Source organism: Lissotriton helveticus, chromosome 5_1 (genome assembly GCF_964261635.1).
Source record: "Lissotriton helveticus chromosome 5_1, aLisHel1.1, whole genome shotgun sequence".
NCBI lineage: Eukaryota > Metazoa > Chordata > Amphibia > Caudata > Salamandridae > Lissotriton > Lissotriton helveticus.
In genome coordinates, this window is record NC_136065.1 from 1,480,690,985 (window position 1) to 1,480,709,135 (window position 18,151).

Below are 18,151 nucleotides of genomic sequence, written 5' to 3' on the forward strand. Positions count from 1 at the left end.
CTATGGTGTTGTGGACCATGAAGATAGGCAGGCAAATGTCTGGGACAATACAGGAGACAAATGACCTGCACTAAAGTCCAAAACTCCAGGAGTTCCCAATTGGCCAAATTTCTTTATACATTCAGGCTATCATATGGATGATAACTAAACGGTATTTAACAGTGATTTGATTGGTTTGACACCTGGAGAGATACTAAAAGGTACCTAGAATTACATATGATATATACCTATAGCATTTCTGTAAAATAATATGAAATGATAAAAGTGAAACATATGTAAATGTCATTGTTTATTTGTATGTGTGCCTCCTATTTGTACTGCTATGCATTGGTACCACACATCCCATGTTTAGAAAAGTGAATACCATGAAATAGCAGGGTTATTACCTAATTTACATCTGTTATACATTTCAAAATGCAGTTCTCATTCCTAAAGATTGTACCTATTTTGATCAAATTAGGTAAAAACACTATTGATGTTTCACATTGTTTTAAAATCAGTATCAATTAGTAGAAGGCTAATTAAGTAGACTACTTTGGGTTAAAGGAGTATCGGGTCATAAAAATACATGAACATATTTGAGAGTTACTCAAAGTATGCTCAACAAAGTCGACAAAAAAGAAATAGGACATGGCCCCTTTAACAAAGAAAATGTGCAGTGTAGCTTTAAATTTCAGGAAGGCTCTTGTTGGACCTCTGCCATGTGAGACCCATGATGCATCATGCAACTGCAGAGAGGGAGTTTTCCTCTTTTTTCCACTGAACTCCATCAGCGAGCTGCATGTCCTGTTCTTAAACATTTCCAGCTACTGCTTGGAATCAGAAAGCAGCAGAAACCCACTTATTTGGGGCAGAATATATATACACACACACACACATATATATATATATATATATATTCTTTTTTTTTTTACAAATCATAAGGATGTTGGAGGAAGGGCAAAGATTCTGGAAGGCTCGCAACAAAAAACGAAGGAAAAGGAAATCTGAATGCTGTCTGAAAAAGCGAAATATAATTTTATCTCAGAAGAAATACGTTTATTTTACTAGCACGTAACGTGGGTATGTTTTTCACCGCCTTTTTTTTTATGGCGCTAAATCCGTTACACCCTGAAAAAAGGGCGCCATGCGACTGAGTAGAAGTGAAGTGAGTATATTTTGTGCTTTTATTTCTTTTCTTTTTGTCATCAAGCTGTGCAGACCCACAGTTTATCATTGTGGGGTTTGCAATCCACGATGGGTAGTGTGCTTAAATGACTGTGTTTAAAGGTTCTATAAAAAAAAAAGATCTGCATGCCTGTTGTGTGCCTAGGGGATATGATTACTTTATAAAGATTCTCTACTCCCTGTTTTATTTTTCGGAGCAGCCCCTGCCCAGTAGTTCAGACAAAATGCAAGGCAAACGTCAATATAATATTTAATTGAAGGTCTTTATTTTATGACTGTGTTAAGCAGGAACCATGCCAGGTCAGGCGTCAGAGCACTTTTCATATTTATTCCAGCGTGCCTCGTAGATTCTTTTACTGATTAGCAAGTTTATGACTCGTTTCATTATGTGAATACTGTACATTCTCCTATGCCAGTAGGACTGATCACCTCATTTTATCAATTAAGGGTTTTGCAGAGTGAACACAGTGGATCAAATTCCCTCGAGGAGCTTTGCTCATATCCGTATATGTCCAGAATGCACGTTTTTTTAAAATTATATAGCACTACAGACCACGTGCATTAACTGCAAACCGACCAAACGTGCTGTCCATAATGTATATTCCTGAAACGTAAAGAATCCACCCGTACGCATTTGCAGAAATGGCCAGCATGGTAGGGTTGCGACTGAACATGACTGAAGGAAAAGGAGCAGAGATTTCATCATCCGCCATTGACATGCAGTTGAAAGCGTATACTTTCTTTTTAATTACGGACGACGAGAAATAAATTAAAAAAACACGAATGTCGGGGTGTTATTTTAAAAGGGAATAGTCCTTGAACATGGGTGGAGTGGACAAATGCAGGTCTTTTCTTTAATACGCATTTGCTTCCCCCTCTGCACAGGCTTCTTTTCTCTCACATAAGCATTTTTTCCCTGACTGCTCGCGTGGCATGGCACTGAAGCAACTGAGTTTCCTCTACCGATCATTGGACGAATACTTGGATTATAAGCGGTGGGGATTTCTCATTGGCTAAGCGGAGAGCCACTAAAGCACTTTCCTGGAACAGTAAGGTAGGCTGCGCCAGTTCAACCGGAGAGTCGAAATTTAAAGGCGCAGTAAAGAGCAGTAATGAACTATATTTTTGCTGTGTTTATCGAGATATGTTCGTATAAAAGTGCGATTCTGCGATACATATTTTTTTCGTTCTGTTTCTAGCATATTATCATTTTCTGAAACAGGAAACTGATATTTAATGCTAACTTCCCCAGATGAATAAACAGTACGGTGCTCCTATGATTTTAACAAGGAGAGCTTGGCTCGAGGAGCCTGTCTATGAGCCGAGCCATGAAACTGTCTGGCATGTAAATAATGCAGCAAACTTAATTTATAAATTAGGCATGCAAAATGCAAGATTGTGTTGATGTATTTCATGCAATTTTAGTAATTTTCATTTACGCGTGATACCCACAAATTATGGAATGAGGCATTCCACTTTGTGAAATCACAGGCCTTTCGCACTTAAATGATCCCGTAACCCCTTGCATGCTGGTGACGAACCCCAGCCGTCATGCTCCGCGGTGCTCGTGTGCGGATGACGGCTGGGGTTCGTCACGGCCCCGCCCTGTTCGTTTGTTTACCGCACAGCGGCGGAAACGGGCCAGCATCGAAGGGGTTAATTCACTGGAGCAACAGAACGTGAGTGTCTGTTGTTTGTACTGCCTTATTTTTAGGGGGGGGGGAGACTTATTTTATGGCGTGAAATGCATTTTTGCTATAAAATTGATGCAAGTCCACCTTTCATGCTTAACCCTTTCCGTGCTGATGACGGAACCGCTCCGTCATCAGCCGCGGTGGCGCTGTGCTGATGAAGGAGCGGTTCCGTCATGGCCTGCCCGACGCGCCTGCGCGGCGCTGATTTCGCGCATATGCGGCGCGTTCTATTAAGCAGGCGGGGCCATGACGGAACCGCTCTGTCATGAGCACAGCTCAACCGCGGCTGGTGACGGAGCGGTTCCGTCACCAGCATGGGCGCGCCGCGCGGGCCCCCGCCCCCTTAGCGCTGCGGCGGAATAGCCGCCGCAGCGATGAGGTTAAATATAGGACTACAGATGGATTTGCATTTCAACTAATTAGACTTAATTTCCCGTAATTTTGCCAAACTTTGTGTGTTTACTCTATTGTTACTCACCCCTGTAAATAATACTTTTGAAAATTCGAAAAAAGTGAATTTTTTTAACATGCAATTATATCCCTACACTACATCAGGGTATATCATTACATTGAGAGACATTTATTAATGCCCTTCTAACCCGCCCTGATGACAATGCTTTTAGTGAACTAAGAAGCTAGTCGGTTATGTTTGGCCAAGATGCTGATAATACATGGAGCACCATTAAAGTCTATTAAACAAAATACTTTTGTACAGCTCACATCCTTAACTCATATTTCAAGCTGCTCTCAAATGTAATAATAAAAAATAGGCGGCATGGTGAAATAAAATAGTTGCTACGATCACTCATTTTGTAGGGAGGCTGAATTGATCCCATGTTTTCTTATTTCAGGTGCAAATTAGCCACTAGATGGGTATGTCTTCCTCTCTCCTGTTTTACGTTAAAGTTAATTCTTTTTTTCTAAGTCTTGGTCCATGAGGTTAGAGATTAGGTGGCAGTCAGAAGCACCATAACAGCGTGTTTTGTTTTGGATTTGAGGGCTGAAGAGTACATCAAGCTGTGCCAGAGCCAGATATTTCGCTTGGGCCCGGGTGGAGCCTTCATTGGCTTGCCCACCTCTATTAAAAAGCCTCATAATAGCTTTGCCCCCAGTCTATTAGTGCGTTTATATGTCACCCATTTTAAATCAGCATCATCCTAGGTGTGCCACCATTGGCCAATCCTGTCTTTTCAGCTAACAGCACTTGCATCCTTGTATTTTTTTTAGCCCACACTAACTCGTAAAAGTGAAGCTGCAAGTAACAGAATGTAATACACTGTTGTCTAGGAAACTAGAAGTACCCGAAGGTGTCACAAATGGAACAGCTATGCCTGGGAAAGTAGTTATAATCTCAAGAGCATAGTCCTACAAGTTCATGTGTGGAAGGTCGGGCGTGAGCTGCTTGGCAGCACCGTACAGCTTAATGTACATTCCTTCATGCACTACTACTTCAGAATTGGAATGTTTAGTGTCCTGCTGTGAAGCAGGAGAGCACGTTATAGCAACTGAGTCAGTGACGGCCACAAAGTTATGAGACTGAAGGCAGTGCTCAATGCAAATTGTTTCTGAAAGTTTCAAATCGAGAAAAACAAATCTCAAAAAATGCTAATCAGGAAATGCCAAGTTAGAAAGTCTCAGGCATTCTTAAATAGCACTGTGCTTAAAATATGTCATATATTTGAGTCCCCGGCAGTGTACTGGCTGATATCCAGAGTTTCTCTACAACCTCTACCAGAGTGACTGTTCACTCACAGGCTGGAGATTATGATGCTTATAAATCTTGTTGGCTGTTTTTTCTTTCATTTTGCTCTTATGATTGAGAACACGTAATACAGGAAGACTCATCCTAGCATTTCATGTAGCCATGACACGCCTGCCCCTTTGAGTGTGGAGAACTTTGCAGCAAAGCAATTGCCATTCTCATGTGTTCATTATTATAAAGGCTGTGAAGACCGATGTACCAAGGTGTGCTGGCTAAAACGCCAGGTTTGAGTTATGGTGTCACTTGTGACATGACGCCTTTTGGTTACGGTAAGAAGTTAAGAAACCTGGAAACCAGTTCATCTAGTCATACTGCATAACAAACAATACAGTACATACATATCCTGAGAGGATTTTAACAGTAGCTATATGGTCATGTCAAAGTGGTTTTCATGATATTTTGTACACTGAAAACCTTGATGGACTTTTCAACGATGTCGGAATAAAGGTAACTTCTAATGGCAGACAGCAAAGGTCTACCCAGTTTCCCAATGGTCTTCCAGATGTTGCACTCTGAAATGCTGGCTGCATGTGCTTAGAAGTGACAGGTACATTTTTATCTGGTAGCTTTACCTGCTTCACAGATGCATTCTATGGTAAACTAACTTAGTGAGTTAAATATACCCTGATGAGATCCATGTACACATCATAGATTCGATTCCCACAAAGGCCATCATAGCCTTAGCCTTCAATCATTTTGAGGTGGGTACTAATATTAACTGTTTATATACAGTGCTATGTAAGGAACAAGCTTATTATAGAGATATGTATTGGGCTAGATTCACAAAGGTGTTATTGACAGTAACTGAAAACGAATGGCTGAAAATAATTAACCTCATTTAAGCTTGCCAGGAATTCACAAAAGTATTCATGGCAGGCATAAACTTATTTACTACTGCACATGGGACGTTTTTCTCCAGGTGTTGTTTGCCTTGTAAGTTTGTGAGCGCTTACAAACTTACATTTGTGGACATTCACAAACTCCGAAGTGCCCCTCCGCAACCTGGGAACTGTTGGATATGTACCCAAGGAAAGGCCTCCTCTTCTAGGATGGGAAGTGGGACGGATCCCCCCCAGATTTGTTGGGGTTTTAGGGGACGGGCTTTTTCCAGTGGGAAAAAATGTTTTACCCCACTGAGAAAAAATATGTGCTTTCACCATGTGCTTAAATCTACAATGTGATGATTTCTGCACAGGTGGAATATGAGACTCTTGACATGAAACATGATATTACTTCTGTCAGTACTTGTTAGTGATGTTTTGGGTAATTATAGATAATTGTTTTCATTTGGGGAAATTTCTTACTTCTTCAAGGAGACTATAATGGTAGCGAGACTGCGTAAGAGGGCTGGCAATAACAATTAGGACAACATTGTAGACCTCATCCAACAAATCAAGGAAACCTCAACCAGTAAAAGACGATTTACCTGCTCTTTCTGGTCGTGGCTTGCTTTACAGTCTGATGAATTGGGAATCATACCAACTTACTCTGTTGCTATGAACACAGTGTGATGTTGGGATAACTGCTTTAGCTTGCAGGTTCTCAGTTCCCAGATAGCTGTCATTTTGAGAATTGTTCTGCATGAAGAATTAAGATAGTCCTAGAATAACAATTAAAATAGTGCTTGCAAGTTCAGTTCTGCAGCTTCGTAGAACTGTAGCTAACAGGTTACCCAACGTTACCCTACTGAATGACAGTCAATTTATTGACCTCGGAAAAATGGAAGTCTAGGGCAGAGAATTCTGCAGAAAATATGTTAACCATTTGTGCTACCTAACAAGCTCACCTCCAGGCAAGAAACAAAGCAATTTGAAATGAAACCTGATACCTTCTCCCCTCCTACTGCGTATCCTTGTTAGGGATATTTCTTAGGTACTTTTTGTTGGTGTTTTTTTGGACATATAATCAGTAGAGTCATATGAGGTAAATGCTAGTACTCACAGATTTGAAGATTAAATACCTCCTTGGAACACTGAATATTTTTGGAACATTTTTCCTCAAAATACTGTCTATTTTATTTCAGGCATCTTTCTAACTAATGCTCCAACCATTGTGTCATGTGTGGTCTTTATTGGGCAAAATTTACAAAAGTGGTTGTCGATCTGAATTAGATCTGCTCTTCATCGGTAATCATCCAGTTAGGAGCAGTACTTTTTTTCTTTGAATTTAGGTCCTTTGCCTTTCACTCCTCTGAGATTAGTCAATAAACGCCGCCGTAAAAGTGGCAGGGCGTAGTCATGACTGACCAACGGAATATGTTACATTACACATACAAATTGCTTAAGCTAATCATTAAATGTGTAATTGCGGGCAGTGGATGTACACTTTTATAATGTCCCTACATCTAGTTACAAAGAAACCCTTCTATCCCGTATAGAGATTCAGACACTGTGCACATTTAATTCATAAATAGTATCTGATTAAGCCAAAAGCTCAGCTACTCTTACTAAGAGCACACCCCAATCTTCTTTTTTTAAAGCAAGGTTTATTTTTTATGCAGAAAACAGCATTTTTCTGGTGTCTAGAAAGTAACCTGCCACAAAAGCCATCAAAAATAATTTAGACAATGAGCAACACCTTTTATCCATGACTGGGGCGGGGGGCCCAAGTTAGCCATTACATGATTATGAGTCTTTTTTGCTAGCATTAGGAACGAACTTTAGATTTAAATTTTTTATTTCCCATTCTGGGATCAGGGTGTAGACCCAACAAGAAGTGTTTTAATGTGTATGTACCCTAGACCTACTATTTCCTTAATCCTGCGAATAGATATCTACAGCATACTTTAAATACTAGGCATAATCATATTTCGTGTTGTAAGGTAGCATCATCACATCGACATCTCGGGCGTTCCCCTGACCTTGAGAACGTCTCACTCTTCTATAAATATAATTTTCGCAAGCACGTGTGTGTTTTTTTACTGTTGTAATGTTAAATTGGTATTTGTCAAGGAGAATCATTGTATAAGTCTGAAAAAGTTGTCACTGCCATTCGTCTTAACTCGAGAGCCTCAAGTGGCGTTCTGCACATGGAAATTACAATTATGTTTAAGAGTAGTGTGAGCAGATTTTCTCCGACCCTGAGACTTGTTGGGATGCCCTGAAAAGTTCCAAACCATGCCAATACAATAAATATTGTGCATTTCTCATATTGGGGATGATCTTCTGTATGCTCCAGGTCAGGTGTTGGTGGCTAAGGCCGAAGAGCTAAGCTGATGTTCAGCTTTTCCCTACTCTCCGTCCTTCACCCTTCTCCTTGATGTGTTAAATGGGAGAACAGCACCTTATGCCCGCAGAACTTTGCATAAGACCAGTGGTCAGCAGCCGTGTGTAGCGGTGGTATCCTGTGAGATAGATGGTTCTGCCTGCCATCTCTTTGTTACTGGTTCACAGACAGTGGTGGGCCTGGAAAGCAGCCCCTAGTTAGCCAGCTCCTGCCTCAGTTCCCTTCATAGGGCTGCCAAACAAATCCTGAGAGACAAATGCACTGTCACAGCACACACAAGCTCACTAACACCTCATTCTTATGGCCCAAAGTTCTGTGCTTCAGACTATTGCTGATGCACTCCAGAAATCTGCCTCAGGCTGTAGTACCCCACCGTTCAGTAGCCCAGTCCTGCAAATGAGACACTGCCACAGTGGGCCTCTAAAACACGTGGAGAAGGGGACAAAAATAATATTAGAACATTGGAATGTTGAGAGCTATACTGCAGACAATCGGGTATCTTTGGGCTTATAATGACTCAAGCCTTCTGCTTCACCATTCCAATGTGTCTTTATGTTTCTTCTTTATCTACTTTAGAACATTCTACACTTGTTGGGTGGAATGTTCTAATAGCCTACGACTCTGGCCTAGGCATTTCACAACCAGCTTAGCCCTCAGCAGTGAGCTATAAGTCTATGGGTCAGATGTACGACCCTTTTTTGCCGTTGCAAATGGGAGCACCTCTAGTTTGTGGCATGTACACATGCTATTTTGCGAGCAGCATTTGCGACTCTCGCTATTAGGAGGGGCGTCGCTTCCTAATAGCGAGTCCACATGCTATGTACTAGTGTTTTGTGACTGCATGTGCGGCTGCAAAACACTCGCAGTTTACCACCTTCTTCAAGTAGGTGGTAAACCACTCGTAAAGGGGAAGGGGTCCGCTGGGGACCCCTTCTCCTTTGTGAGTATGTTGGAAAATATTTTTTAAGAGCAGGCAGTGGTCCGAGAGACCACTGCCTGCCCTTGAAAAATGAAACTGAAAAGGTTCATTTTTCTTTTTCAAATGCATCCGGTTTTCCTTTAAGGAAAACGGGCTGCATTTAAATTAACAACAAAAAAGCTGCTTTATTTAAAAGCAGTTCTATACATGGTGGTCTGCTGAGCCCAGCAGGCCACCATACCTGGGAGGGCCTGCCATTCCCAATGGGGTAGCAAATTGCGAGGGGCTCATTAATATTCATGAGCCTCTCAATTTGCGACCCCATTGGGAATCGCTAACAGTGTGTTACACACTGTTGTACATCCGAAATAGCGCCTCGCAAATTGCGAGTTGCAAAATACTCGCAATTTGCGAGGCGCTATTTTGGGCGTCGTACATCTGGCCCTATAATTTTCCACTAGAGTGTCAAACCTGTGCTCGCACCACCCGACTTATGCAATAGGAACAACTTTACTGACAACCTTTCGGCCTGCAGTGACGCCTGGCTTCTTAGCTGTAGACATTGCATTGTTGACAATATCAGTACGGTGAGTGTGCAGTGGGCGGAGCTGCCACCAGACTATTTTTTCCTCCCTATATAAAGTTGGAGCTCTGACTCTCTGCCCTGAGAGCTTGCTTGCCTGGGCAGAGCACGAGTGCCTGGCAGGGCGCGCGAAACAAGCCTCAGCTCATAATAATAGTTATGACTGTGCAGCAAACGCCCAAACAGCAGAACGCTGCGCTGTTTTATGATCTGAAATTAATTTACTTCGCCACACAATTGGATTAGTTCTTTTTCCTGAGCTAAAATTAATCTGCTTTGAATTTACAGCAAGGCCTGCTCCTCTAGTGTAATGGCTTTTAGGTCATTTCGAGCAGAGGCCTCGGGTCCTCTGTTTAAAAGGGACAGTTTAAAAAGATTAAATCTACACGAAAGGTGGAAGATTTGGCTTTATATTAAAAAATAAGTAAAACATAACAAAGTCCTTCACCTACCAATCTCTACATTCTTTGAAAAGCATTCCACCTTTTTCATTGCCCCTTTGAGAGCTAACAGTCATAGCTGCCAGGGGTTCAGATTGCCTCTGTGCTCCAGTTTCATAATTTCAGTGTAATTATGAGTGACATTCAGCGACTATGAGCGACACCTTCTCACGATCACAATCAAGCAATGAAGACGAAGAAAACCTATAAAACAGAAATTGAACCCATTTTACAACTATAAACTACAATATCTTGAAAGCACCTGAAAAGGAAGTGCACTCACCTTGTGTCCTTGTAAGCTGATCGTTCTTTTAAACAATTGTGTAACTGTACAGTATATTTTAAGTGTTTGATCTGGAGGACGCACGCCAATGGTTGGGGTTGGTTTTGCTAATAAGAATACAATTCTACCCAAACTAATCCCTTTTAGCAACAATAGGTTCTGTGATAGGCGTGATGCGCGTTCTTTGCAGTAGGCACATTAACCCTCTGCGTTAACTTGCCCCGACAATTCTACGATCTCTCCCCAGAAGGGACATTAAATCCCAGGCTAGCACAGTGACCTAGATGATTCTGAGGCTCCTGTCTGTATACCATGAGTACTGTGTTGAATCTAATTAGCAGCATTAGATTGTGAATTTGTAAAGCTAGCTTTGAAGGAACAGCATGCTTTTTTTCAGGGAAGGGTTAGAATTTTCTAAATCAGTTAAAAGGTAGCTCATACACAGTTAAGCATTACTCTGCCTCTTTGGACCGGAATAATTAGGGAGAGTAGTACACTCGCTCGCAGCTTATTTTGCCCCATGTATGCCGTGTGTGTCTCTTCTACTATTCACATTTTTTTTCATATCTGTGTAAAGGAACAACCTTGAATCTCAGCCAACCCGATCTCATTTTCTAATAACTAAAGCAGATGATTACAACTCCTATAGGCAGTGGAAGCGAAATTGGGAATTGGAAATGTATGTTTCTATCCTTTACGAGAATCTCCGTTATCGATCGGTGTTTGTTTAAACCAAAAACCCATTTTTGCACAAACTGTAATAAATCGACAATTTCAACTTAGAATGTCTCTTTCTTTAGGCAACATTTACAGGTGATGCGGGAGCACTGCATTATAGCACTAAGTTTTAGCACTTAAATGATCTCAAACAGTGATCAGAAATTAAGTGTACAATACTCATCACAAATGAAGAGGGCATGGCCTGGCGCGCTGTCTTCAGAGCCTTTAGGCCCTCTGCACCTCCTCTTACCATGACTACACAAAGCCCCTGGAGAACACCCCCAATCCCCATCAGGGGAAAGCAGCAGGTGTCGATGAGGACTCCCTTGTCCTTTAATTAAATTCAAGTGGCAGTAATTCCTGGTGGCCCGGGCTGGCTACAGCAGGAATTTGAGATTGAAAACATCCTGTCTGCGCCGACTTGAGCCTTTCAGTCCCTGTCACTGTCTGTCCACATGAGGCGGCTGTTGAACTTCTTACTTTAGCAGAACTAACAGTGCATGAACCGCCTGCCAGTAAAAAACGTCTCTCTATTGCCATACGGCTGCACGCACGTGCATACTATACTGACTAATTAGTGCTTGGGTAGGTAAGCAGGTCAGCCTACCTATATAACACATGCATAACACTGTCCAATCAGGATGAACCAGCCTGGTCCCATCAAAGCATAGCAGAACTCTCATTGGCTGCTGTGCGTGCGCCACCTGCTTTGTGATTCTGAAGGGTCATCAGTCGATCCGACTGGAGCTCAGCAGTCAGGTTACTAAGGGCACCAGCAGTTTCAATCACGGTGGATTCAACTACCCTTGTCAATTGCCTTATGTTTCTGCTGTTAACCATGGCTCCCCAGAACGGCAGAACACCCATTGCAAAGTCACCAAATTCTTGACCCGCAGTGTCTTCTTTACTCAAAACACCTCGAACTACCCTTGTCCGATGGTAATTCGCCGCTGCTGTGTAGGTGGGAGGTAACAGGAATGAAACAAAACATGAGCCCGAGAAGTCAGGGGGCAACCATGTATAGGCTCTATCATGGCAGATAAAATAAGTACCCTTTGCGGCTAAAAAGGCAGGGGAAGTCTGAGATCCAAAAACGTACGTTTCTGTACAGACACTCTTCCCTAGCTGAGCTCTGGGATTCCTACCAATACCTTGCAGACACAGGTGACCTTGATGGGGTACGATCCAGATAGGGGACGATCTCTTGGCTTGCTGTTTCTCACTTAATGTAGTGCCATATCCTGTCACATTCCAACCTACATATGCAAGTATCTCATCATCCGGGGTATCTTCGTAAGAAGTTACTACCTTGATCATGTCAACTATACCCTTGACTAGGGGGCTAGTCTTGAAGTTGTCTTTTACCGAACGTAGGGGTTGGATTTCTCGTGCATATATGAACATTGTTCTATATGCCCATACTGACCCATTGCGACTAAATGGCAGGACCAAATAGGGGATACCTCTATCCGTGGTGTGGGGCATGAGACCACACACCCAACAGTTGGTTGTGTTCATTACAAGTTGGTGTTGGTATAATAGCTGAACGAAGGAGTTATTAATGAACTCTAATCTCCTATTTGATTCGTGGTCAGGCAAAGAGTGGAAAGAATGAGAGGAAACAGTAGGGGGAGGTATGGGTGATGTAGTGGGCGTGAATGTCACATGAAAAGAGAATAGAACATAGCTTATTAAAAACACCATTACGCTAAATAGCATAAAAATACACATTATTATAAAAATTTTCTTTCTCATTGCTTTCAAAAGTCTCTGCTTAAAGTTCATTTGTTTGGCAGTTCTCTCCACATCAGGAAACTCCATCCTCTCTAAGGTGCTGCCCGCGGCGGTAGGTTGTTTCTGCTAAAGGATGCTTCCGTCAGTCTAGGGTGGCTCCCTTCGACCAACTGGAACCAGCAACCTATTGTTGTCAGCTGCACCCAAAAGTCTTTAATCAACCGCGACCCTAGCAGCGGAACCCGGATGGCGGTTCGAAAAAACAAAAATAAGCAAGTTACCTAGATGGGAGAATCTGTACTTTCAAAAATAGCATTTTGGGAAAAAAACTTATTCTTTTATTAGTCCACAGGTTGTTCTCTCGGATCATAAAAATAAATCACTTTTACTTTTAGTCTGTTTTTCTTGGTCGCAAATTATAGCGTCTTTTCCCGGTTATTGTCTGGTCCGGAAATAGTAGCTCAGGTTCCACAGAGTTCAATTGTTCTGATGGCGGCGTAGTTTCTTGAAAAATGTTCTCACTGTCACAATCACGTTTAGCTTCCTTTACACGTTCATTAGTTGTGCGCTTTGAGTCAGTGCCTCCTGTCCGGACCCATTGGTCATGTGGCAGAGGGAAAGGTATTTTCTTACAATGGATCCCGTGGACCCAATTGGCCTTCCCCTCCACTCTAACGGTCGACCTTGTAGACAGGAGGACGAGGTGTGGTCCGGTCCATCTGGGCTGGTCGTTTCTTGTCCTCTGGAAATTCTTGACCAGTACCCAGGAGCCGGGGTCAATGGAGTGACCCGGTGTCTCGGAAACCGGAGGCAAGGTGTTGTGGACCTGTTGATATAAAACACGCAATTTAACCGTCAATTCATACAGATAGTCGAGCAAAATGGGGTGTTGCAGCTCGCTAAACTTCGTGGGCCTAGGCACTCCCCATATGTTGGCTGGCCGAAAACCAACAGCAGACCCCACTGATCTAAACAATTACCGCCCTATTACAAACATTCCCACTCTCGCTAAACTGCTGGAAAAATGTGTACAGCAACAACTGACTAAACACATAGATAAGTTTGATCTCCTAAACGCTCATCAGTCAGGCTTCCGAGCAGGGCACAGCACCGAAACTGCCATGACTCACATAGTGGACGATACCCTCCAAATCCTAGACCAAAACGACACCTGCCTCCTCATCCTTCTGGATCTCTCCGCAGCATTCAATACAGTTAAACATGAGAACTTACTCGAACTGTTAAACACAAGAATGGGCATATCTGGGACTGTTCTAAAGTGGTTCACCTCATTCCTACACAACCGGACACAAAGATTCAAAAGCAACAACCTGCTGTCCTCTTCGGTACCTGTATCGCTAGGCGTCCCTCAAGGATCCTCCCTCTCCAAAACACTGTTCAACCTAGTTATGGAACCTCTCACTACGTTGCTACAGGCATCTAATGTGCACTTTCACATGTATGCCGACGACACCCAACTTTATCTCAAAATACAATCTCCCAAGGACATCATGCTTCTGAACACCACAATCAGAAACACTCAATCCTGGCTTTCTGAGAATCACCTCAAACTCAATGCTCTGAAGACCGAGTTCCTCCTGATCTCACCTCCCGCTAAAATATCCACGGCTCAAACATGGCTTAAGCATTTAACGGCTCTAAATGTACAGCCCATCGTAGTTGACTCCGCAAAATCTTTAGGCATAACACTGGACACCAATCTCAACATGCAGCAGCACATCAGCAAGGCAACCAAAGGAGCGAACTTTCAAATCAATACCCTGAGGAAACTCAAACCCTTCCTCCCTGCCAAAGACTTCCAAACTGCAGTACAATCTATAGTCATCCCGCACATAGATTACGGTAGCACCGCCCTCTGCGGGCTCCCCCTAACTACAACGGCACCCCTAAGAGCATCCCTTAACGCCGCAGCGAGACTCGTCACTGGCTCAAAAAAACACTCGCACATCTCCCCGGACTTTAAATCACTGAAATGGCTACCTTTTGAAGCCAGAATACAACTGAAAATCGCTTGCATGACACACAAGGCTGTGCACCGGAATTCACCCGCCTATCTCACTCAAAAGCTGACAATTTCGGGTGGCTCCCGAACTACTAGAGGCACAAACAATCTTTTGCTGAAACCTCGAAGATTTCGGAAGGAAAAAACGTATAAACGCTCCTTTTCAGGAATGGCACCCAGGATCTGGAACTCACTCCCTCCGGAAACAAGGCTCATCTCCTCCGAAACAATCTTTAAGAGGGAAGTTAAAGCGATCCTCATGGCAAAATACACATGATCTATTGCTCCGTATCACTCATGAATCTGCCTTGCAAGTCCTTCCCGACCCTGGTCTACTGTGCCACCCGTGTTTTCGAATTACTTAACTGTATACGCTCATTCTTTGTATTTTGTTATAATGTTTGATGCACATGGTTGATTATGTATATTGTTATATTGTTATATTATTTACGCACCTGGTTGACTTTGCACACTTTACCCTCTCCATCTCAACGTTCCTTACTACTCTCGCACCTGTGGGACTATACACCCTGCTCACACCTACCTCAACCTAACTGTATACGCTCACTCTTTGTATTTTGTTATAATGTTTGATGCACCTGGTTGATTATGTATATTGTTATATTGTTATATTATTGACGCACCTGGTTGACTTTGCACACTTTACCCTCTCCATCTCAACGTTCCTTACTACTCTCGCACCTGTGGGACTATACACCCTGCTCACACCTACCTCAACTGTACCCTCCTTTAAACTCTAAATATTCTAAACACGTTTAAGCAGGTATATGCTCCTTATTATTGCACTTTATACTATTGACGCAATTGTCTGTCTATACACTGTGTACCGACACTACCTCACCTGTTATCTACCTCATGTCCTTTATCCCACCTATGTAACTAGCACCTTGTACCTAACTACCTCATATATTACTCTGTATATACGCTTTATTACTTTGTATTTTTTACCCCCATCCCCTTGTAAAGCGCTCTGATATCTGCAAAGATCTTGTTCGCGCTATATAAAACTTTCAAAATAAAAAATAAATAAATAAATTCTGTAACCTTACAAGATATGGAACTCTACAGACCATGAAAACCGGTAATATGCTCAGCTTTCAATTAAACTTATTTGCTTGACAATTGTTTTACATCCGGTAATGCGGTATTGTAACTTAAAATGAGTTAGTGTAACGCGAGATGTGTGACACTTGGCAGGGCTGAACATTCCATTGGGCACCCCGGGATCCTTTTTTAAGGACCTTGACACAGCTATTAACTTATTCAAATCCTCCACCCCATTATAATTCGTGGTGATTTTAATCTTTACACTACCAAACAGCAACAGAAAAATATATTCTTCAAACTATGTTTTGATCACTTACTACAGAACACACACTCCACACCTATGCACATAAAAGGCAAACCACTGGATCTCATCCTTACATCTAACATACTACCCTCTCTGCAAAATATTGATCCTTCTTCCTGTGGCTTTCTCCTAATACATACTGTGCAGACTATCTCTCTTACCCAGCCCATCCCTCCCTCTGCTGTCTGAAAAAAAGCATGCCTCAGACTCTGCTGCCTTTTAAAAAAACTAAACTGAAAATAAATTTAGTCTACTCCAGCACACCACATCTGTTGATACATTCATTAAAAGAATTGAAGAAGCTTTTCACATGGATTATTACCTATGTACATGCTCTCCAACTAATCTAAATCCACAGCCTTGGATAACAACTGACTTTTGCACACTACAAGCTGAGGTAAGGCAACTCCTGCGTAAGTGGCACAGACCTAAGACCCCAGGACCTCAATGTGCCCAACCTTACCCTGGACATCGTACACCATCTATAACCCTTGACAAAGTCAAAGCCTCTTACTTTCAAACTACCATTTTACGCCCACTTCCCCGAAGCCTCTAACGTACAATTAGTAACTTATTCTCTATACGAAGTCTTTCCTTCACACACTCCACACGCTCAGCCACAGACATTATAAAATACTTTACATTCAAGATCACCATAGTCAGGAATGTCCTTCCTACCCTACTTGCTACCCTCACCTTACACCTTTACCCCGTATCCCTCATGCCACTACTCTCTCACACTTCTCACCTAGCTTTCCCATAGAATGGATTCCGATTATCAGATCAGCCAGTTCATTTTATGCACCATCCAAGCCTTTCAGGATGACTAACCACTAACCTCTTAACTTTTTCCTGTAAAGCAGTTCCCTGTCTAACTCCACTCTTCACTTCCAGTTGTTTGGGATCTATTCCCACTGTTTCAAATCAGCTGTGGATTTACCAATATCAAACCCCCCAGTGCTAACTTTTCACCCTTCAAATATCGTACAGTAGCACTTTTCCTTTTCTTCTCTAAGATACAGGAGTGGGTTTATATTTTCAGTTTTACACAACTATGTTGCATGGCAGGGAAATAGTCTTTGTACTGGTAGTTTCCGTAGGCGGAGTGAGTTTATGGGCATATTTTTCGAACACTGCATGTGCAGACTTTTCTGAGAGAGATATTGCACACTGTCTATACATAGGTAGGTGGCAGAAATGGCATATCTGGTAATAAGTTCACACGCATGTATTTTTGCAAATTTGTAAAAAGGTACGGACACTTACTAATAATGCTTATACTTTCTGGTAGGAAGAGGCTGCTTCGAGTGTCATGGACAATCCTGGAAATCAATGTGGCATTATCACCTCCTAGTAATTTGGGGAGATGTTTGTAATGCTCTGGAGAGGAAAAGGTTTCTGGTAACCAGATTACCTGACATTTCCCCTCAACAGAGCATTACCTGGAGGTTCTAAATGACTCCCTGGATGGGATGAGCACTTAGTTTGTGTATACCCAGTGGTGTGCACGTCTGTCTCCTCAAGGCTACTTGTGACAGAGAGTCCGTCTCATTCAGACTCATGATTGACCCTTTCTCAGCCCTAGCAGACCTGCACTGGCACAAGTCTAGTGAGAAATGAACAAGTCTGCCACTGTGTGTTGCTTTGTAACTTTGTGCACTGGTTTTTCATGAAGAGGAAGCTGAATTGAAATTAAATTTGATGTAGATCAGATATATGTGAATTTATATATGTGAAACTCTGCATACCCATGTTTCATCAAGATCATCGTTCTTCCCTGGACGGGATGTTGGGCATTTCACTGGCTGAGGTAGTAGTTTGTGTAGTTACAGGGCAGTTATTTTTGCCCATTGGAGATAACTATACATTCTACTGCCTTGCTGGTGTTGTTCGATTACTGCAAAGACTTCAACACATCTCCAGGTTCACTTCTATTTGGGACAAAGGATCATGTGATTTGTAGCAAATGTTTTTCCCTGTCTAGTGACCTGTTGATTTTGCTGGTGAAATGTTATAAAACGGCTAACTTTACTAAAACTGCACTTGAGTCTGTTGACTCTTGATACATATAGTACAACAGGTTGGAAGAAAAGGCAACCCGTATCTATAAACATACCTGTTGACTTACTTAAATTATTGTCTGCCCCCCACATCTGTTCTGTCCATGAAAACCTAACCTGGGATATAAAGTCTTGGAGTAAAGCCTTTAAACTTGTCGCTAGGCCTATA

General features: G+C 42.3%; 1 long non-coding RNA gene across 2 annotated transcripts in view; it reads left to right on the plus strand.

Annotated features, from left to right (window-relative positions):
• The first annotated feature begins 776 nt into the window (after positions 1 to 776).
• LOC144755494 (uncharacterized) overlaps positions 777 to 18,151 on the plus strand; it is a 30,431-nt gene continuing 13,056 nt past the window's right edge. Inside the window, exons 1-2 of one of the 2 annotated variants that reach the window (XR_013594908.1) lie at positions 777 to 1,147; positions 2,053 to 2,221. This is a non-coding gene — a long non-coding RNA (uncharacterized LOC144755494). The remainder of the gene's footprint in view (positions 1,148 to 2,052; positions 2,222 to 18,151) is intronic. The other variant, XR_013594907.1, reaches the window with a different exon arrangement.